The following is a 22,202-nucleotide window of genomic DNA, read 5'->3' on the forward strand; positions in this document are numbered from 1 at the left end:
GAGCTTCTACCTCGAAGTCTGAGTCCAATTGAAAATGAGATTTTGTAAGAGGAACAAATAAATAAGATCAGACATAAAAAAAAAAAAAAAAAAAAAGAATGAAGAATGAGGAACTCTGCATGAATTAGGAGGAACAGCCCTGTGTCTGAGGAACTGCTTCTGCAGCTGTCAGGAGGTAGGGGCACGGACCATCAACGAGGAATGAGATGGAGACCCCAATTGCAACCCCATTTTATTCTGAATCTTCTGATGAATTGGGGCGGTTTCAACCGAGGTCACTGGCAGGAAAGAATGCTAAGGATCCCAGAGGGGAAGCCATTGACGTCTAGGAGCCCGGCCGGTGGCCTGCTTGCAAGTGGGCAGAGAGGAAACTAGAAAATTCAATCACTGCTTTTATGTCCTTTGTGCTGGGCTGGGTGCTCGAGATAACCAAGGGGACAGAGTCGGGGCTGGGGAGGTAGAGGCAGACAAATTTGGGATGGAGTAATCAGTAAGAGCCCCTCAGACGGCTGATATCTGAATGACGAAATGAAGAATGCAGGGCCGAGGGAACAGCCGTTGCAAAGGCCCCGAGGCAGTAAAGACTCAGTGTGGTTGCGGAGATGAAAGAAGACGGAGTTGGTAGAACACAGAGGGAGGACGGCCCAGGTCGCCAGATGCTCAGAGGCCGCCTCGCATGAGCCTCTGAGGCATGGTCAGGAGTTTTCTCTGCGTCCTAAGCCCTGAGGTTTTAAGCAAGGGCATCACTTTATTAGCTTCCTCCTGCCGCTCTAAAGGGAACAGAGGGAAGAGAAGATGGGAACAGGGAGGGGAACAGTTTGGGAAATCTGAAAGGGGATGATGGCCCAAAGAGGAAAATACTGGATTTCTGCTCATACAATCAAGTCAAGGCTCAGGAAATTCATCAAAAATAACAGATAATCCAAATGGTCATACTGGTTACTTTTCATAGACAGGTGCTTCTAGTCATGTCCTACCCAGGGTAGCCGAATCACTGAAAACTTATAGGCACGTCATTTCTTTCTCACAAAAGACTGCATTAGAGTGAAGAAAATGACTTCCTCCAAATGGCTAATGGCAGTTGAATATTTTAGAGTTAAGATCCAGAACTTATGTGTAAGCCAGCTGGGTCCAAGAGGATAAACCAGGACCAGCCAAGGTAAAACTTGTTTTGAACACAAGGGCCACACTGCCGCTCTCCTCCCAGGATCCCACCCCACCTGTCCCCACCGTCCCACACACACCACCCTCCTCCCACAGCTCTGGCCCCTCTTTCCCTCCTCACACCCCATCATCTCACTCTGACTCAGGCCAGATATACAAGCCAATCATGGAGGAAAACCAGATGTCATCCAAGACAACTGACTTGTAAATATCACAAAGCATGGTGGACACCCAGCCCCATTTATTACGTGATGATATGCAGATGACACTGTCCTGGAGAGGGACAGAATAGAGGGCAGTCTTGTCCCTGCCCCAGAGGAATGCACACTCTGTGGCGGAGCCCGCCCTGGTGTCTCCCCACATTTCCTACAACCCTCCAGTTATTAAAACCAGGAACTCAGACGTTGCCCTTGACAACTGCCTCTCCTGCCTACTCTTCCCATAAAATTCACTCCTTGGGAATGTGGCCTGCTGCCCAGACATGCCTCCAGGGTGCCCTCTGGGGGCCAAAGGTAGGTATAACCTCCTGGAGGACAGGAACTCAAAGAAGGTTATGAGTGAATCCAACCAGCCAGAGTCCCAGGATACGACACTCAAATGGGTGACTACGACTCACCTCCAGTGTATACACAGGATCATTTACTCTGAAACTTGGAGAAAGTATGTGGGGGCTTCAAGATTTTAGAGGTATCCGTTCAGGGTCCTAACCTTAATGGTATCTCTTCGCTACTTTTCCCTGTTATCTGTTCCATTCAACCCCCCTGGACCATTACCCTCCCCTTCTCCCACCAGTGGCCCACTCTGGGGACCCTCCAGCCAGGATGGAACAATGTCATGGAGATGGAGATGCCACTGTGCTTAAAGCATCCCACCAAGTGACGGCAACCCCTGGCCCTGTTCTACTCCTGCGGTGGGGAATATACCTCTGCACGCACTGAGCCAACCAAATTGTTCCTTTATTCCATGTAAGAGGTCCATGGGCCCATCCAATTCATTCCACCAATATTTATTTAGCCTTCGCTGTATGCCAAGTACCATGCTAGGCATTGGTGATGCAATGTTGAGTTTATAGTCTTGGCAGGGGGAAGGAGGTAATAGTCAACTGATGCGCACGTATATAATTAAACTGATGTTGCCACGAGGGAAAAGCATGAGGAATGTTAGAGTAGACAGACCTGTGACCTGCAGGTCAGGGAAGGTTTCCCTGAAGAAGAGACATTCGAGCTGCCCTCCGAAGGGGGAATGGAATTAAATAGATAGAGGGGGTTGATCAGGAAGACTGTGCTTGACAAGAAGCAAGGTCCCGAAGGCAAGAAAGAGCTTGTCTTATTAGGGGAATTGAAAGAAGAGCTGTGTGCATGCCACCCTGAACAAGCCGATCCCGTCTGTTCTCGGAAGCTAAGCAGGGTCGACCTGGTTAGAACTTGGATGGGAGACCACTTAGGAAGACCAGGTGCTGTAGGCATAAAATATAAAAAATAAGGGATTGTAAGCTGACAAGGTCCTTGCAATCTGTGAGGTCAACCAAGGGTTGCCTCTAGTAATAATAATAATAATAATAATAATAATAATAATAATAATAATAAAAAGAGACCTGTGTGCCAGTTGACAGAACCAGATAAGGTGGTAGGGAGCCTGGTGTTAATCCTAAAAGCAATCATAAAATCCTAAGGGATTTGAAGCTGGCTGCTATGGATTGAGGGAAAGAAAGTATTTAGGAGGAGGCTGGGTGAAAGGGCGGTTTGGACCAGAAGAGAAGGAAGTGGAAATGGAGAGAAGTGGGCGGATCTAAGGAGTATTTCGGACCTGAAATTGGGAGAGCTCGATAATGGACTGGAGGCGGAGGGTACTCCCAGGACTCTGGCCTGCAGACGTCTCTCTGTGCCGTTTACAACACGTTCCCTGTTACTGTGGCCTTCCATCCTAAACTGTGACCTCATCAGGGCCCGGACGCTGTCTTGTGCGTTCCACACCTAGGTGCGCAATAAATACTTGGAGGACGAATAAGCTTTTCTCTTCCATGACTAGCAGCCCTGCAGTTCTTACGTCCCCCGGGAGGTGGCAGCATGTGAAAACTTAGCGGATCACCTTTTCTGTGACCCGAACTTGGTTTCCTGCAGCCTGCGATTTTGACTCCCTTTGAGAGTTTTCCCCACATTTCAAATTCCCAGAAAAGAGCTCTTTCTCCAGCCTTTCTGAGCTGCCTCAGTGGAGGGTGTGACTAAACCAGGGAACATTTCATGTGGGGCCAAGGCCTGAATTTACTCAGCCATCCTGTGGCTAGGGCCTCTTTATTTTCAGCTGCGGTGGTTGTGCACAGGCTTCTCTTGACCCGGTTCCCCGCCTTTCACAGAGCTCTCAGGCAAAGCCTATAGGGCCAAGCGGGACGTTTCTTCTCCCTTCCTGTTGCTGCGGCCTGGGCAGCAAAGACCAAGGTCATCTAAGCAAGCCCTTCCCAGTTATGTCCGCGGGAGATGGGGAAAGCCCAGGGAATGTCTCCCCCAGAGTTAGAAGGTGGATTTGGATCTGGGAAAGTGTGGTTAGAATGAGCATGACCAGAGCCGGGAAGACTGGTTCTGAAAGGCCAGTGGGAACAGGTTCAACATGCCCTGGGGTAATGTCCGTGAAAGCACTGGTTCGCAAAATAAATATAACCCTCTGGGAAGATGGGGAAGAGGAAGATGGGGGCCGAGTCGCTGAGTGAGGAAGGGCGTGGAGGCAGATAAAAGTATAAGGAGCAAAGGACCCAGTGAGGGACACTGTAAGTTGAAGGTCAATTTAAGGGACGCACTGCCAGGAGGAACACAAGTCAGAATCCAGAACCATCTCACTCCATGGCGGGCGCTGACTTCTGTAGACCGAGGTAAAGGTCTGTGGCTATATGTGACATCACATCCAGGACTCTGTCTCCTGTTGTTCAGACTTCGGGTCGCGGACAACACTGTGAGGGTTTTACTCTGTGGGACAGATCACAGCAGCCCCCATCCTCGTTAGCACGCTCTGCCAAGCGCTCATCATATGACCCCTTCTAACCGCTTCTCCTCGTTCCCCACTCTTCCTGCCTCTGCTCCTCGCCTCCTCAGTCCTTTCGATCTTCAGAGAGTAGAAAGAACGATTGGTCCCCAACTTCAGGAACCTCGGTCTCTCCTGACCTCATCATATCTTCCTCAACCTCTGACCAACATCCTGAAATGTCATGATTTCATTTCACAGCTTTATTGTTATTGTTATAGTTTAGTGTATATTACACACAGTTATTATGAATATTATATTATCTAAATGCTTTAGTCAGTTCAAGTTAACAAATACATCATGAGGATCTACTTGGTGAGTGGCCCATCCATCACTTAATTCAAACGTACATACTTTGGGAATAGAACACTTTTATCTGTTATCAGTCATTTCCTCCTTAATTTTGAATGCTGGCGTTCATAGGTCTCCCCTAACTGGTCTTAGTTCCACAATTTGGTACCCTGGCCAGAAATGCCTGATACACTCTCCTCCGGGTCTGTTGGCAAATGTGTCCCGGCCCTGTCGCTGTTCACTCGTATGTCATATGCTCCAGCCACCTTGAATCACCTGCACTTCTCCGATGCGTCATTCTGTCTTACACACTTACATATGTGTTTGTCGCCTCCCCTGCTAGAGATATTCCTTGGCTTGTTCTCACCTGGCCAATTCTTAGCCATTAATTAGGACTCAGGTTAGTTGTCATCTCCTCCAAGAAGCCTTCCCTGACTACCCAGACAGGCACTTAGTATGTGCCAACCTCTGTACTAGACGCCGGGGATCCAAAGATAAATAAATCGTAGTCTAGAACCTAAAAGAGCCCAACAGTCTAGGGGAGAGGGCAGTGCGGTGAGCACAGGGTGCTGTGGGAGCATTGGGAGGAGCATCCAGCCCAGTTAGAGGGGGGAAGGAACCCAGGGAAGGTAACGCTTCAACAGAGTTAAGTAAGAGAGGAAGCTAGGGAGGGGGAGGATGTACCAGATCAAGAATTCCTGATGAGAGGAATTATAGTTATAACACATTTGGGCAACTGCTAGTTATTCAGTAGGAGCTCGAAATACAAAGCCAGGAAGTGATAAGAGATAAGGTTTGAACCAGAAGATCTTATGACCACATCATAAAGGGCCAGGCTACAGAATTTGTCACTCTGAGGACTTTAGACTTTATCCTGAAGACATTGGGGAGCCCCCTGAAGGATTTTAAACACGGGAAGGAGCTAGAAGTGTCAAGTTGGAATTGACAAGACAGCCAGCCAGGCCTGCGACACTTGGAGAAACAGGGGTGGTGTTTGCAAAGACAGGGAACACCAGGGGAGGGGAATCAGGTTTGGGGGTGCTAAATGGTGCAGCTACTGTGGAGCACAGGATGACAGACAGTTCCTCAAAAAATTCAAACGAGGAGTGTCACGCAATTCAGAAATCCCACTTCTGGGTATGTGTCCCAAATAATCGAAAGCAGATTCTCCAAGATATTCATAGCAGCATTATTCATAACAGCCAAGAGGTAGAAGCAACATAAACATCCACCGACGGACGACCGGATAAACAAAATGTGCCACAGACATATCGTGGAGTCTAACTCGGCCTTAAAAGGGAAGGAAACTCTGACACGTGCTGCGACACGGGTGAAACCTGAGGACATCATGCTTAGTGAAATAGGCCGGTAACAAAGGAAAAGAGCCGTAGGGTTCCACTTACCAGGGGCAACTAGAGTCATCAGACTCATAGAGAGGGGGAGTAGAGGCGCGGCTGCCAGGGCATGGGGCACGGGGAGTGGGGAGTTATTGTTTAACGGGTGCAGAGTTTCAGTTTCGCGAGATGAAAAGGAGTCGTGGAGGTGGGCGGGCAGTGGCGATGGTGGCGCAACAGCGTGAACGTGCCCGACGCCAGGGAACCGCACACTAAACGGTGGTCGTGGCAAAAGAGAACCAAAAAAAAGGGTCGCGCGGTACATTTACGTTAGGCGTGCTTTACTGCACGTTTGAAAAAGGCGATTTGAGCCACAGAGAGCGATTGGAGAATCCTTAGACTGTCAGCTGCAGGGTCGACAGGGAAAAGGCAGATGCGTAGGGGGCCTGAGCCGTAGCCGCCAGACGCGCAGGAGGGAAAAGGAGCCCGCAGGACCGCGCACGGGGGGCGAGGGGAGCGGGCCTCAGGTCGGAGCTGCAGGGCCACCGAAGAGGAGCAGGTCTAAAAGGGATTAAAAGGGGATCCTGTACTTCGCAACAAAGAGGCCGTTTGTGAAGGTGAAGGCGGCTTCAGGGGAGCAGCGAGGGCGGGATCCAGACAGCAGCCCGCGTGGGGTGCGGTGGCTGAGGAGGTGGAGAGGAGCGGGGCGTCCTGGAAACTCCGCCGCGGAGGGTGGCGAGGGCGGTCGTGGAGACGGGCCGTGGATGTCGTAAGTGGACGGCAAGATCATTGATTTTGCAGTTTCGTGCTCACTCAGCATCCCTCTGCACGTGTCTGGCTTCTAAGACCCACATGAACATCTGGCCCGCCAGCCGGAGTCACTCTGACTTAAGACATTGGCACTCTAGGTGCCATGCTATCCTCGAAGAACTTGGTTAGCCGAAGGATGCGCGCTGGACTCCAGAACAACTCTGACAAGATCAGGTGTGTGGAAGGGCACAGCTCAGGAGGCTGGACTGCTCGGTGGGGCCCCCACGAGCCCATGCTGCATCTCCCTTCTTGGACTTTCTTAAACTGTCCTCTCTGCCTGAGACGCTGTCCTCTCTGACACACACCACGCGATCTTAGTCCCACGCATCCTCCTTTCAGATCAGTTTGGGTTTCACTCCAGAAAGCCTTCCCGGCCCCTTCCCCTCCTGCCTCCCAGTGGGTCACAGGCCCCTCCTCTGCGTACCTGTCACAGGGATCCCACGCTCGCTTGGAAGAGTGCTTGCCAGGAGGTATGGTGGTTAGCGGCTCGTTTCCCTCCACTGAGCTGTGAACAACCAGAGAGCTTCTTGTTTTTGTAGCCCCTGCATATTGTAGGTGCTCAATAAGTGTTTACAGAATTAATGAATACATGGCAGAAAGGTTGAGAATCCCTAGTGGGTAACGGGACAGGAACCCCTTCTTAGAAGTCAGTACTTACCACACTGGGTACGATGGGGTGGACAGAAAGAGATGGGTCTCACCCTAAGGAGCGCGTGCATCGGAGCTCTTTATCACATCTCTCATGCTTGAAAGAGGGATGGTAGTTATATTTGGCCTTCGTGCTCTCAAAATTATTTGTTCATACTTGAGGCTGGCACGTCGTGCACAATAAATCTTTGTTGAGTAGATGAATGAGCCTTTATTACAGAACTTATGATACGATTTTCTGGTTTCTATGCGCGACGTTCTCCTGTAGATTGTGAGCTCCTGGAAGTCAGGGACTGTGTCTCGGCCCTGTTAACAGGACCTAGCACGGAGTTTTGCACATAGTAGGTATCGAAACGTTTATTGGGTGAGAGAACGAACATCTGAGGTACTAGCAAGGCACATACGCCCACACGCACATGTATTCTGCACTGCTTTTCCCACCCCCGATATTATTTTTCTCCCATAGGAAACCAGATGACAAATCCATTTCTTGTTGTTGGATTTTAACGGGACTGAATGCTTCTGCAGGCTTCCTTGGCGTTTGGCTCCGGCGGCCGCGAACCGCCTTCCACTGCATCATCGATAGAGGTCCGGAAGGGTCCACCAAGAAGCACAACCAGTGCGTGCGATGGGTGGGAAGCTGGTGCCCCTGGTCCTCATAAAGCCTGTGCCTGCAGTGGCACGTAGCATGTCTCTGAGGTGGGGCGCTGGTTGATGGGGACCTGCCCGTGTGCGGGGCACAGATGAGCACCTGCTGGGGGAGCGCGGGGAGGCAGGCGGAGGCAGCCCAGCGGAGCTGCCGGCTCAAGTTGGTTGAGTTCTCCAGTGAGCATGTTCAGTTTACCAACAGGTCCACAGAAGGATGCCCAGGGGTGTCTAGTCTAGATTTCGCCTCCTTCGGTCCTCTCGTACAGCCCAAAGAGCCCCCCACCCCGTCACTCTACATCTGTGTCCTGCTGCCTGAAGGGGAAATGGGTTTGTCTAAGCAAAGATGAGGTTCTCAGGGGGAGCTCAAAAGGGAGGCTGAGTATTGTGATGTACTTTTTCCCTTTACTGATGGAACAAGCTTATCGAAGAACAGAAGGCAGGTCTTCAGTGCCGCAGGTGATTTCGTTTTGGAGTCTCTAACTGTCTCCCTAGGGGCTGCCAGGGAGGCTGCAGAACTGGCTGGATCTGAGTGGAGATGGCAGCCCCTCCCGCCTGCTTTCTGGCCAGCTCAGCAAGGCCTGGTGACCAGCCCTCCAGCCTTGACACCTCCATCCTTTCTCCGCCCCGGGAAACAAGCAGCAGCGGCTCATGAACCTTACTTGGGCACACGTTCTTACACTTCCGACTTTGATGGGTGACATCGAGTGTAGTCCAAGGTCAGCCGGGTGGGTGGGGAGCGCCCTTGATGTCGGTTCCCTCTTCTGGGGCTTCCTGCCTTCGACTCCAATTCCATAAACAGGGATGGGAAAGCCTTGCACTTGCATGACCCACAGCCTGATTTCTCTAGGACTAGCCTGATTTCTTTCCTGCTCTCTTCAGGGGGAGGGTCGTCCAGAAGCACGTTGTGTTTAGTCCCAAGGAAAAGAGATGGCTTCCTCTTCAGCTGGTTTTCTGCTTTTCAACATCTGTGGGTTCCAACCCCAGGCTCCAGCTGGGCAAATTTGCAAGCGATTATTAGTAGCTACATGGAAACCTCATCGTCGAAACGTTTTCTGATAAAAGAACGAGGGCATGATTTGTTAGAAAAAAAGTGTTTCAGAAATACTTAGCTTGTTTCTCCCTGTTCTAACTGCTCCCCTCTGTTCCCCTGCCTCCTCCCCACTCATCGCCATATGCCGTTTAATTTGACACAATGCTAACAGTTATTAATTTTAGGTGGTGGGAGTATGGGTTTTAAAGTATTATTTAGACTTTTCAGTAACTCTTATATTTATCAGAAAAAAAAAAAAAAGAAAAGAAAAGAAAACCCCTAAAATAAATCGCTTTCCGCGCTCTCCGTGGTCAGGCTGGTTCTGCCGCTGTCTCAGCTCGCGAGCTGTTCGCAGCCCCACGCGGCTGGCTTCCTCTGAGCACGAGGAGATCTCAGTGTTCCAGGCCAGTGTTCCTCCCGCCCGCAGCCGCCGCTTGCCAGCCATTCTTGTTGGACCTGGAAGTGAACCGCTGATCCTAAAGATTAAAAAACAAAATAGGGAGATACAGCGTCTCAGGGGGCCGCTCTGCTTAACTCTACTGTGACTACCAGCTGTGTTGCAGTTCCCAGGGCGAATGAGCAGACTCGGGGGGTGGGGGTGGGGGTGGGTGGGTAGGGGGTGTGGACAGACCCGCTTTAAAGCCGCTGCGGTTGTGTGGACCGAGATGGCATTGCTCTTGAGGGAGCTGAGGGTGCGGGACATCAACAGTGTTTGATTCCAGAGTTTCGAGTTTAAGCTAGACTTGGTCGCCATCTGCTAACCAACAACCCTCGTCCCTGCGTGGGTCGGCAGTGTCTTCTTTTAGAACCGTGCTTTTCAGCTTCCGTGTGCATCAGAATCACTCAGAATTTGTTAAAACACAAAATTCCGTACCCCTCCCCTCCCTCCCATAGCTTCTGATTCCGTAGGATTTGGAATGGGGTCTATAATTTGCATTTCTAACAAGTCCCTAGGTGATGCCGATGCTACTGGTCGGGGAACACGCTCGGAGAACTGCTGGTTTAGAAGATGTGACTGGTGGTTTTATCTTACCTGTGCATAGGGGTGAGAAGAAGAGCCAGGAGGGGAGGGATGTGGTGGTTTGGCGCAGTCCCGTGCGTCCAGGTGTGGTTATAATTGGCAGCGCACCCTGTCTACTCTCTGCTCCAGAAGTTGGGGAGGAGTGCTGTTTGGGAAGGTGCACATCCATGTGGGTTTCAAGCCAGAAGATACCTTCTCTGGTTTTATGGTGACCCTTGCCCCCTTCCCTGATGGGACGTCGACTTGCAACCTGCATTTCTAGGTTGTTGTAAGTTTACTAACGATATTTCTCACAATTACACAGCGTGAGTGGTGTTCGAAGCCACGTTTCTGCCTACTCATCGTGCTTGCTGTGCATTTCATCCCAAGTTAGTTGAGTATCTGGTTGCCATCCATCTATGGTAGCCTTCCCAGCACAGCGGAGGACCCCTCTCCAGGGCTTCTGTAGTAAGCCTCAGTGCATTGTGGACCAGCTAGCTGCATCCCCAAAATTCTTGGGGTTCTTCTAGCTGCCTTCTGGTGTGATTAGAGTTGAGTTATTGGTTAATGGAACTGCTCAGGAAGTGGAAAAATTCCTGACGTGTGTGTCCTGTGTGTTTGGAGAAAGGCGAGAGCATGGGGAGTAGGGAGGGGCAGTCTTTGTTTTCATTGCCCAGTAAATTTCCCAAAACAATCTCCACTTCCAACGTTTAGCCCTGGGAGGAAAATCCTCAACCAAGTTTTAATCTAAAATCTTGACCAGTGGGAACAGAGGGCAAAGGGTCGATCACATGCTATCACTTTCTTATATAGCAATAAAACCTAATTTTTTGCTGTGGGACTTTATATTTAGAGCAGTGGATAGTCTCTGCATAGAGTTATGGTTTAATTTTTATCATCTTCTTTGAATGATAATTCATTGTACATATACCGTGTATTACGAATCCTTCTGTGGTTACTAAATTCTCAGATATAGGAAATTTTAAATAGCATCTATTTTAAATAATAGTTTCCTCTTAACTTGAACATTGTGGGAGGGTTTTAGACATCTTTTTGTTTTCCCTAATACTTACACAGTCTTTTTTCAGATAGTTCGATTAGGGACTTCATTACTTTCTCCCTACCAGGGCTTTTAGATCTGGGGCCATTTTATTTATTTATTTTTAATGAACTAGGGGGACCATTTGGTGACTTATTTGGAGAGACAGATACATTATAACTATTTGCCATGAAAAAAAATAATAATAATAAGAGTAGTCAGTGGTCCCTGGACTAGGTTACATTTGTGTTTTAATGCACTTTGCCATTAGATGGTAGTATAGTAATAGACATAACAATTGGGGGCAAGGCACAGTGGCTTTCTTCCCCCCGTTTAAATAAACTCAGAGAGGGCCGAGTTGATCTCGTACAACCATCAGGTGCTCGTCAGGCCCAGCAGGTTAGAATTGGGCCCGAGACCTCTGTCCTGAATGAGACTTCATGGGAAGTCAGCCTGCGAGCCGACGTGATAAACGGAACGTACTTTTGGTTGCAGGAAGCCCTGTTACCTCCGGCTCTGGGATAATAATTATTTAAACCTAAGAACGCTTAGATGGGGTCGGAGGTGTTGAGACTCCTTAGCACAGCTTTCGACTTCACCACTTTTCTAAATTTGGATGTTGAAATATATAATTCCTCACCCCTCCCTAGTGGAGTGGCTGTTGATCTAACATTCGCCTCAAATGCATTTCTTTAAGCCAGAATTTAATTCCCCCTTCCTCGCGTCTCGACTCTCCTAAGTCGATATTTGGAAAACAAACAAGGCTGATGTTGGCAACTTCTCCGCCACGTAATTTGCGACTGGGAAAGAAGGCAGTGGTTCTTCTCAAGTTCTCTCCCTCCTCGGTTTCAAGAGTCCACTTCCCTTTGACACTGCGGTGAGTCACAAGGTGTCATTATCAGGGACTCTGTGCCCCACGCGAACCAAAGAAAACCAGGTCAAGGGGACTTGTGTGGAAACTTAAACATTTTTAAGAACGGCAAATTTAGCTTAACTTCTAACATAATTGAAAGACTCTAACAGTATTAGAAACGTAATGGGGCTGTACGTGGCTGGTAGAAAAAGAAAAAGAGCTAATTAGACCTAGTTTCAGTAAAGGTAATGAGTCCAAGAAGAAAACGAACCTGGAGAAATGGAGAAAACAGTGGAATTGATTTTTTTAAAGTTTTCCTACCTTGGGTGTCAAGGTGACAGACCCTCAAATGGGCCTCAGGGGTCCTAGATGTGCGGAAACCATCCGCCGGTGTGGGGTTCCCTGTCCTCCCCCACGGTACCAATGCTCCCTCAGTAATCCGGCAGCCGTCGGGTCATTGCCACACACTGTCTCCCTGTTTAGTTCCAGACTTTCCCTGTTCCCCCACCTTCTCCAGGGAACGTCAAATTGCCACAGTCAGGAACTGGCCCGCGACACGCTGAGCATGGGGCAGTCACCAGTCCTGGCCTTGTCCTCCGAGTCTCACCCATCCACATACTAGGGGGTTGGAGGGGGTGGGGGTGGAGATGTCAAGCCTGATGAGCAAAAACCCAGACTGCACACCTCCTGGGGCACTCCCAGGAAGGCTTCCACCGTGCCCAGTGGCTGCCGACGCCCCTCCCGTTTGCGCCTCGCTTGGCGGCCTTCCTTGTCCTGGACTCTGCGGCTTCGGAGTCCAGGGGGTTGAGCAGAGCCATGGCGCCGCGGCCGCAGCGCCCCTCCCTTCTGGGCACTGGGAAAGCTTGCGAGCGCTGAGACTTCTCTGGGCCTGAAAATGGGGGCGGCGGGGGGGAGGCCCCGCCGGGAAGGGCCTCCGCTAGCCGCCCCAGCTGCTCCCTACCCTGAGGACGGCAGACCGCTGCTCTCCCGCGTCTGTGGGTAAATCACTCTCCCTAGAAAACAGGCGCTTCCTTACGCCCTGAGGACTCCTTGTCCCTTCCTTCAGCACATCCTTGCTGGCCATTCCCAGGGATATTCCTGTGTGAGGTGAAGGCTTCACTCTCCTGCCCTGTTCTTCATCACGGCTCTACCTGGGGGCCCTGTCTTCCAGCGGTCACGTGAAGTCTGCAGATGGAGAAAATATGTAACAGTAAGATGTACTGCATTGATAATTGCATGCAGTGGTGTGTTGGTAAATGTTTAAAACCAGCTCTGGGTGGGGAAGTGGGGAAAGACTCTAGCTTGTAGCATTTGCTCATTTCCATGGTGGAGATGCTCTCACCATGGCCAGTTTCAAGCTGCCGATGTGATGTCACAGAACTTGGGTGTTGGGGACAGGTGCACACAAACAGCTCTGCCAGGCAGACACGAGCCACCTCCGGCTCCGTGCCGGCACGCCTCACCAGAACTTCTCACCCGATCGTGTCCAAATCCTGGCACGATTTGGATTCTGTGACGTGGGGAATCACTTTGTAGGTGACAACTCTTCGGCGCCCCACACAGGTAGGTGATGGGTTCAATAGGACAGCAGGTCCGGTCCTCGAATGACGTCATTTCATTCACCGTCATTTCATTCAACTTTCTTTCACCGTAACATTGACAAGATGCCGTTCGAACGTAGGTCAGTTAGCCTAGGGTAAAACCGATTTTGTTAGATGTCGTTTTGCATAAAGTAGCAGAACCTCTGAACATTGAGAACTCACGGTACATTCCAGGCATGTGTGTTGTAACACAGGCCACATGCAGATTTTCAGAGGAAATATCTGAAAACTGGGCCTCGTCCATGAAGGGATATAGAAAGATCAAGACAGAGAGGGCAATTTGTGAGGAAAGTTACGACTGGACTGCCCTCCCTAGGAGGGGTGGGGCATCACGTCCTAACAAAAGCAGGACCCGCACTTGAGAAACTCCTGAGAAAGCTGTGGCAGCCTTGGCAGTGGGACTGGCAGAGAAAGAGAAAATGGGGCTTCGTTGGGGAAAGAAGTGCCCTCCCACAGAGAGCAGGCCAGGAGACATTGGAAATTCGATGCAAGATGGCTGAGGTGGCGAAGGGATGAGGGGATCGTCGGGGGAGAAGCTGTGTGGAGGAGCAGCCAGCAGGAGGGATGGCGTCAGGGTGCCTACGTGACCCTCAAACAAGAAAACAGACCCAGGAAAGAGAGTCCCTTGAACCATCTGCCAGATCCCAAGAGAGCCTGATACGAACCTCAGTCTCCCTCGGCCTCCGCCGGAGTGAGTACGACAATGGTAATGACCTGGAATGGATATGACAATGTTAATATATTGGACACTTGGTCCAGACACCTAATTTCTGAAACAAGACTGTGCTTTGTGATTTAAACGTCCATCCATAGCATGATCTGCTACCTCAGAGCGAGCGGAAAAATTCTGGGGTCTGTGGAGTTTCATCTAATGCAGAAAAAGAGCCTTCCTCACGGAGTCAGTTTTGAAGGAGCTGAGGGCAACTAAAGTGCCGCTGTGTTTGGATCGTTCTTGCCTGGTACTGGTCCAAAGTGCGGATTTGGTGGTCAATGATGAGCAGCAGCCTAGTCTGCAAGGTTCTCTGGGAGCCGAGTTGCTTCCAGGACTCTTAATTGTGGTCAAGGCTGAATTTAAAAATGCATCTTTTAATAGGATGATACATTTGCAGACAGTTATTGCCTGAGTCAAAATTTCATGGGCCAGTTTCCCACTCCAATCTGTAGTCTGTGCAGAATCTTCCCAGCCCCTTCCATGACTCACGAAGGGTGGGGATCGCTCCCCCACCCCCACCCCCAGTCTCCTCGAGAAGCCAACACTAAAATGTACCACAGCGGCCAAATTTCAGAGCGTGATATTTCCAAGGGTTAGAATGAGACGCAGCTGAGCTTGCAGGTGGACACTGGTTCCACTTTGGAGAATTTGACCTCAGGGACGCATGTCACGCTCCGTAGGGAAAGTCTTGAGAAAAGGAGTGAATGGGAAGCTGACTTAACATGCGACACCCTTATGCATTCTGCCGGGTTCACAGCCCCGGAGCCTTTGATGCTGTGCCTTGCCTGCAGCCCAGTCCGAGGGCGAGAGTTTGCGCCGCTCTCCAGGGGGCGCGCCGTTTGCGCACGCGGTGCTGTGCTGCGTGCGCGCGCGCGCGCGCGCGCGTGTGGCTGCTCTGTGAGCTGCCACCGCCACCTCGGCTGCAGCTGGTGTTGATGGTGCAGAAGCGCTGAGTCACTGGCCGTTCAGTGGCCCTGACATCACGTTCCATTGTCCTTTCTTCCTCTCGAGGCTTTTAAGGGCTCTTTCATTGTTTTGGTTTTGTTTTGTTTGTTTTTGCCTTGGGCCTCTCCCGGTTAGGAAATCAGGGGTGTGAACACTGAGAGGGGCTGGGGGCTTCTGCACAAAGCTGTCCAGAGGGACAGCCATCCCCACAGGCAGCTGAGAACACCCAGCACCCCAGATTCTCCCTGGGGAGGCACCCAGTGCGTGGGGGTGGGGGGCGGCCAGGGTGTGCAGAGAGGCCCCGGCTCATTTTCTGCAGCTCTCTCTGCTGCGCTGGTTTGAACCAGAGCTGACGCATCACCAGTCTCTTTATACATTCTGAGTCCAGCCTCCTTCAGGCCCCATTTTAGCGCACGTGTAGCAGGTGGTGCTAATTATCTGTGCGATGTAAATTCTTGGAGAGCGCCATACAGATTTGTGTACGTGAGCGTTTTGACCCAACAAGCTTGTCACTTTCTTGGGAAAAAAAAAAAAATTGGGAGTTATAAAAATATCTATCATGGAAAAATTAAGAGGCAAAACAGAAAAGTATAAATGGTAAAATAAAAAATATCCATAATCCATCACCCAGGAATGCTCACCGTCAACATTTTGATGTGTAATTTCCCAATATTTTTATGTATTAATTGAAATGCACACACATTCTACATAATCGAGCCCACGTTATACATTTTATTTAAACTGAAGACTATTCTGTGAATATACTGTTATGTCACTAAACTATATTCTAGAATTGCCACAAATTAGTGCAGTGTGAGCGAAGAGGTCTGGCTCTATCTTTGTGCAATTGCTGTCACTTCGTTTCTATTTCTGGGATCTTTCTCTTGCCAAGATGGCCTCATCCACAGGTCCCCTCCCTTCCTCCCACTTCCGCAAGACCTTTAGAGCATTTTCTAGGTACCCATCCCACACCATCTCTCTCCTTTTGCCTCCTGAGAACCCTTAACATGCATCTATCTGGGTCAGGGGTTCTCAAACTTGAGGGTGCACTGGTATCACCTGGAAGGCTCAAAAGAGAGTGCTGGGCTCCGTCCGCACGCAGGATTTTAGATTCAGTAGGAATGGCTGGGTGCTGGGGCAAGTTCTCAGGGAGTGTGGCCTGTGTTGGTTCACTACCGAGACCACTGGTATGAGGGATGGATGGACAGTTTGACTACGCCAAGCCTTCTCCCAGCATCCCTTGGCTTCTGGTCCTGTTTCCTTAGGCCACTTTTCTTGTCTCCAAAGCCTTGCTTTTAACTTACGATGTTTCCTTGTGGTGTCACTAGAGAGGACAGAAACACTTTCTTAATGGAGGATTGGAATTAAAGGGATTAAAGAGGCTCCCAGGATCCCTGAGAGCAGAAGCCAGAGCGATTTGTCCTTCACTGTCGTAGCTTCACATTCTCCTAAAGAACTGGCTCGAAAGGAAATGCCCGGATGCCCAGACTATTTGTTAAAGGAAATGACACATTATCCTCTTCCCAACATCTGGTAATTCCTGAAAGAGGCCCTGATAATACTGTCGAGTCTTCTTTCCCGAGGGAAGTGGGGGTGAACCAAGGAGGACAGTCTATTTTCGGTGTCAGCTGGAGGGGACGCCTTGAGGAGGGGGAGAAGGGTCACCAGCAAGCTGTCCTGCTCTGTGAGCCGAGAAAGCAGCTTCCTTCCTGTCCAGCCTTGAGCAGTAGTCTCTTCCTTAAGTCTCAGATCTTTCGTGGAGAGCTGAAATTGTTTTAAAAGGCCATCACGGGCCGGAATGCTCCACAGAGGGGCAGAATAGATCGATGACACGGGAAGAAGCACAGGGTGTCGAAGCAAAGGAGAGCTGCGTCAGCTGAGTGGCTGTCATAATGGGCAACAACAGCGGCTCAGTAGTATCTGGCTGCCCCTTGGCTGGGAAATGCACACACTTTTTTTCTTTTTTTTTTTTTTCAGTTCTAAGGCATCCTCTGGAGGCAAAATGCAACATGCAGAAAGAATAGGAGAGGGCCGAGTGGGGCGCCTCGCTTCCCAGGGTAATCAATTTTGCACAGGTAAGAAAGAAGCAAAGGCTTGAATCGAATCGGAGACCTGAGAAGTGGTGTCTCCGGCCTGAACGTTATTCAGCCTCTGGACCGGTGGAGCAACCTGAGGTCGAGGTCTGAGAGAAGCGAGTCTTGTCCTTGTTAAATTAGCACAGGACTGGGGAGTGGGTGGCGAGGGGCGGGGAGGGCACCTCTGCCTCCGGATCTAAGGGCGTTTGTTGTGCCTTTGTTTTGTTCCAGCCAAGGCACTCTGGCGAAAGTATCCTGGGAATTCGGCCTGCAAACAGAAAGGGCAATTCCTTGTGTGGGTTTCCTGTTTAGGTCTGCGTAGAAACCCGAAGGCTCACTTGGCCTCATAAATCCTCTAGACATTACTGATGTAGATGCTCTGGCTAGATGCCATGGGAAAATTGCACAAAAATAGAAGAAGGGAGGAGAGCGCATTCACTCTCAGGATTCTGGGTGGGTTTCAGGCTTCATGGTTTTGGATCTGTAAATAGAGGGGGTTGGGGTAGAGGAGATGGTCATTAAGGTCCCTTCCAGCCATGACATTCTCAGATTCCGGTTGCCTCTCAAGGGTCCCCCGGAGTTTGTGCTGTCCAGCTCAATAAAGGGGGTCTGCTAAGCAATTCACCAAAACAGAAGCAGGATGAAAATTTCAGGCAAAAAAAAAAAAAAAAAAAAAACCAGGAAGTTGCTTTAGAATATCTTTTAGGCTCCTTCACAGACAGAAGGTACTTTCGAACTCTGGTAATTCCCAGACTTTCCTAAACACTTCGTGTATTCCAAAAAGGACGGACGCCAGGCTCAGGGGTATTGCAGGAGTCTGATGTGTCCTTGTTTGCAACATTAAAAAATTTTTTTCCTATGGAACTGTTCTTTTTAAGGGAGGAAGTACTAAAGTTATATCAACATGAAGTTAATCTCCTTAATCTGGCAATGCAGTGTTCTAGTCGGTTAATTGGATTTTCGACTTAAATGTGGATAAAGCCATTTACGCAGCAGCATTTCTCAGGACGAGACTGTCCCCTCAGAGTCTAGCATTGCTCCCTTCTCAGTTCCCTCAGGTATGAATTGTGATATTTGTCTGTAAACCTTGCTCCCTCGAACACATTCTTACGGGTAAATAAATCAGCAAAGGAAAGATTACCTCCAAGGTCCCATTCTGTTATCTCGTTTCCAAATTTTGCTTTCATATATCTGAAATACGTTCTCTTTTTTCCCCAACTGATCCTCAACTGGTTTTTCCAGAATGACGTGGGAAGGTAAAATGACATAAAGTTCTAAGCTTCCTGCGTCAGCACTCCTCGGAACACTGGTCCTGGAAAATGTGTTTTCAAAGGAGAGAGAGTTCTGTGGTCAGATGTGTTTAGAAAACGCTGCTCTGTTATAGTTACATTGCACTCTAATGTGTTAAAAGCTCTGAAATTCATGCAATAGGGAAATGCGTTCAACTTGAACTTAGCATTTCCCAAACTTAGCTGACCAAGAAAATCTTTTTAATGTACATGTATGGCAATTATTAACAAATGGAAGAGTAAGTAAGTGTTTCATGGGACATATTTTGAGAAATGCTCCTTTCAGCCAAAATAAAAAAAAAAAGAGTTCACTGTCCTATACGTAACAGTTGGGCATATATCTGTACATCTATCTATCTATCTATCTATCTATCTATCTATCTATCTATCCATCCATCCATCCACCTATCAACCATCTATCTACGATGTATAATGAAAATGTTTCTCCTCTTTTCAGAATTTTAATAGCATTAGACTAGGACGATTATAACTATAATAATATTTTCATAGAACAATATTAGGAAAGATATCAAAATTTCATTTGTGACTATTGGTGTCTGGTAGAATGATATGTAATTTTTTCTTCTTTCTATTTTTGTTGGCCCCCATGTCTTCCACAAAGAACATGAATTATTTCTATATTTGGGGTGAAAAACAAAATAAACCTTATCTTTAAGAACGAGTCAACGTTCAAGGTTCTTTGCGTTTGTTCCCAGGTGAGCATACTCACCCCTCTGCAGCGAGGACATCGGAGGCGTCCCCCCACTTCCGGTCATTCATCCTAGTTTGCTTGGGGTTACACGGCACTTGTCTTCTGAGGCCCTCCGTGTCTGTCCTTGGAGTACATACAACTCTCTCAGATTTAAGAGAATGTAGAGCAATTCACACATGGTGGGAGGGTCGGCCTGCAGGAAGGAAATGGCCCAGTCAAGCCCACCTAGTTGTTACTGAATCACGTGTCCGCGAAGGAAGGGTTGATATGTCAGAACTCTTGGTTGCAGCCCATGAAAATCTCTCCTCGTTAACTTGAGTGGGAGATGAACTTACTAAAAGAGTGTCGTGCAGCTCACAGAATCGGTGGGAAGGCTAAGGGAGTGGGCGATGGAAATGAATATGGATCAAGGGAGGCAAGACACAGCCGAGACCTTGCCACAAGGATAGTCTGCTGAGGATGCTGGCACTGGTGCTATCACTGCCAGGACACTTGTCATAAGGCTGCTGGGTCTGCCACCCCTCAACATTCACCGCCATGCTTCTCGACAGCTACTGCAGACAACTTCCGCCTCCCCAGAGGCCTCATGTCCCAGGTGGGGCCTCTGAGAGACTGAGCCCAGACGATGTGCTTGGCAAAGATACAAATGCTCTGCCCTCTTTGGCTTCGAAAGCAGCAAGTAGAGCCCTGCCTTCCCTCTACTTTGGGGCTCTCTCCAAATGGGAATGATGTTTAAAGGCAGAGTAACCAGAACAGCAAATATGCATGACATTTAGATAGTCCATAAAGGGGTTGCTGGGATCTTGGGGAGTCAGAGACAAACGGGCCAGCCGTGCTCAGAAGTGAACTCGCTCTTTCGAAGCTCGTAAAGCGTGGTTTTCTTTCACTCTGCGTGCCTAAGATGGGAGAGCTTCCGTCAGATTTCTTGATCAGTTGGTAAAAAAAAAATCTGCCCCTCAGAATAACTGCACTCTCCAAATGAAAACCACACTAAATAATAAAATAATTACCATTTTTCAGAGGAACCAGAAGGCAAGTGTAGAATGCCTGCCTGACCGCGAGGCTAGAGTTTGTTACTTACTCTGTCTGTCAGCCACATGGATTGTCTTAGGGCACTGACCAAGAGAAATGAAGGAAACACAGAGCAGTAGAGGGTTTTCCCCTCTGAAGAACTTACAGTTTAAGGAAGGTGATTAAATAGATTGCTATTACCTCAGAGAAGGGCCCTGTAAGTACAGGGAATGGAAAAGGCGTGGAATGTGTAAACACAGATCTTTTATTGACTTCCTTATTCGGGAACATAACTTTCTGCTTGCAAAAGTCCAAATGTTGAGGTTGAGTCCAGAGACCAAAAGACGAGGTCCAAGGAGAGAGTCAGTGGCTGCTGTGGCTGCTGTCAGATTCTTAGATGCCAGACACAGACCCAAAACCAGATTGCTTAGGAGAAAACCAGTGGGTGGACCAGAATGTGGAGTCTTATTAGAAATCAGTTATTAGAAAATGAGAAAAACGCCTTTGTTATGGAACTAATATGAGTCTGCGCGCCTCAGAGTAAGTGAGGCCTTATTTAATATCTATATTATTATAATTTTCTACGGTCGAGTTGCTCTTCTTTCACTTTTAAATTGTCAGGACACTTGAACAGCTTCCGCTGCGGACTGGGACCTTTTGAGGATTGTCAGTATACTCATAGATAGCGAAGGAGGGTCCTGATATGGCAAAACTGCCAAAGACCAGGGAGGCTGGAGACGGGGACAGGGCTCATGCTCTCTGCAACCCTTCAGCTCTCGGGTTGGGGCCCAAGAAATGAGCCGAGGCACCAAGCAAACGTCTCTATTCTCAGTGTGTCAAAAGGTGGTGTCTATGACCAGACACCTTGTGTTTAATCCTAGCTCGGCACCTTCTACTAGCTCGGTGACTTTGGAGAAATTTCCCAACTTGTCTGTGCCTCCGTGTTGTCCTTTGTAAGAGGGAGAGAAGAACATGACCTTAATTTGTGTCCGGTTCTTAGAACAGTGCCTGGCACACAGTGATGATAATCAAGTAATACGGCTTCCATGTTGTTATCATTGGTCGGCACGCTCCAGAACCAGGGTCACAAACTGCAGAGCTCGCGTGGGATTTCCAGGTATAGTTTCACTTAGATGAAGCTCAGAAAATACCACAGCCATTTACTTTAATGTGACTGAAGTTCATCAAGCGTCTCTGGGGTGGAAATAATTAACCTACATCTGTAATATTAACAGGCCGCTGGTGTTAAAATCTTGTTAGTAGCGAATGCTTTGTTTCATTAAAGCTTTTCCCACACAGCACAGCAACGTGGCTGAAATTCAGCTGTCGTGGGTCTTAATATTAAGATCCTTAAAAATGGAGGATACCATGGTTTCCTGGAGTGTTTCTCCCCAAGATTTGGGGAGAACTTGAGAATTTTTAGCTTTATGTTTTCATAGAATATAAGTTTAGTTCCATAATTCAGTTGTTTCTCAAACTAGGGTCTATGAGAATTGTTTTTCCTTTGTGAGGTGTTAAATAGTAATGAAATTGGAAGAGTGTTGGTATAGTGGAAAGGCCTTGGGCTTTGAAATCAGATCGGTGCATGGTAAAATTCTGTCTCTACCATTTCCTTGCTGGGAGACCTTGGACAAGTTACTTGGCCTCTCTGAACCTCACTTTTCTCATCGGTAAAACAGTAACAATAGCTACCCACCATCTTGTGATAAAGAATGCATGTTAATTTTTTAATGCATAGTAAGGGGCTCAGTAAAAGTTGTCTCCCATCCTTTTGCCCATTTTCTTTCTCCCCTAGAGAAAGAAGAGAATGGGTATTTTGCCTTCTTGAAGGAAAGTAAAGAGAAACTCAATTGGGATATTCGGCAGTTTCGTACTGGGGACCCAGTGATTCAGACAGCGATGGCTTGGTAGGCTGGATAACATGTGTCGTCTCCCCTTCAAAAGAAATGATAGCTACGTCCTTATCCCTGAGACCTGTGAATAGTACCTCATATGACAACAAAGAACTTGACAGATGCGATGAAGGTG

General features: G+C 48.7%; 1 long non-coding RNA gene across 1 annotated transcript; it reads right to left on the minus strand.

Moving 5' to 3' along the window:
• Positions 1-13,319: 13,319 nt before the first annotated feature.
• Positions 13,320-20,341, minus strand: LOC118613343. Its single transcript, XR_004955391.1, has 5 exons — positions 20,245-20,341; positions 19,182-19,356; positions 18,304-18,474; positions 14,096-14,144; positions 13,320-13,520 (listed from the first exon to the last, which is right to left on the minus strand). It is a non-coding gene; the product is annotated as an uncharacterized LOC118613343 (long non-coding RNA).
• Positions 20,342-22,202: the final 1,861 nt, after the last annotated feature.

The sequence above is a fragment of the Rousettus aegyptiacus genome, unplaced genomic scaffold, assembly GCF_014176215.1.
Source record: "Rousettus aegyptiacus isolate mRouAeg1 unplaced genomic scaffold, mRouAeg1.p scaffold_m13_p_18, whole genome shotgun sequence".
Classification (NCBI taxonomy): Eukaryota; Metazoa; Chordata; class Mammalia; order Chiroptera; family Pteropodidae; genus Rousettus; species Rousettus aegyptiacus.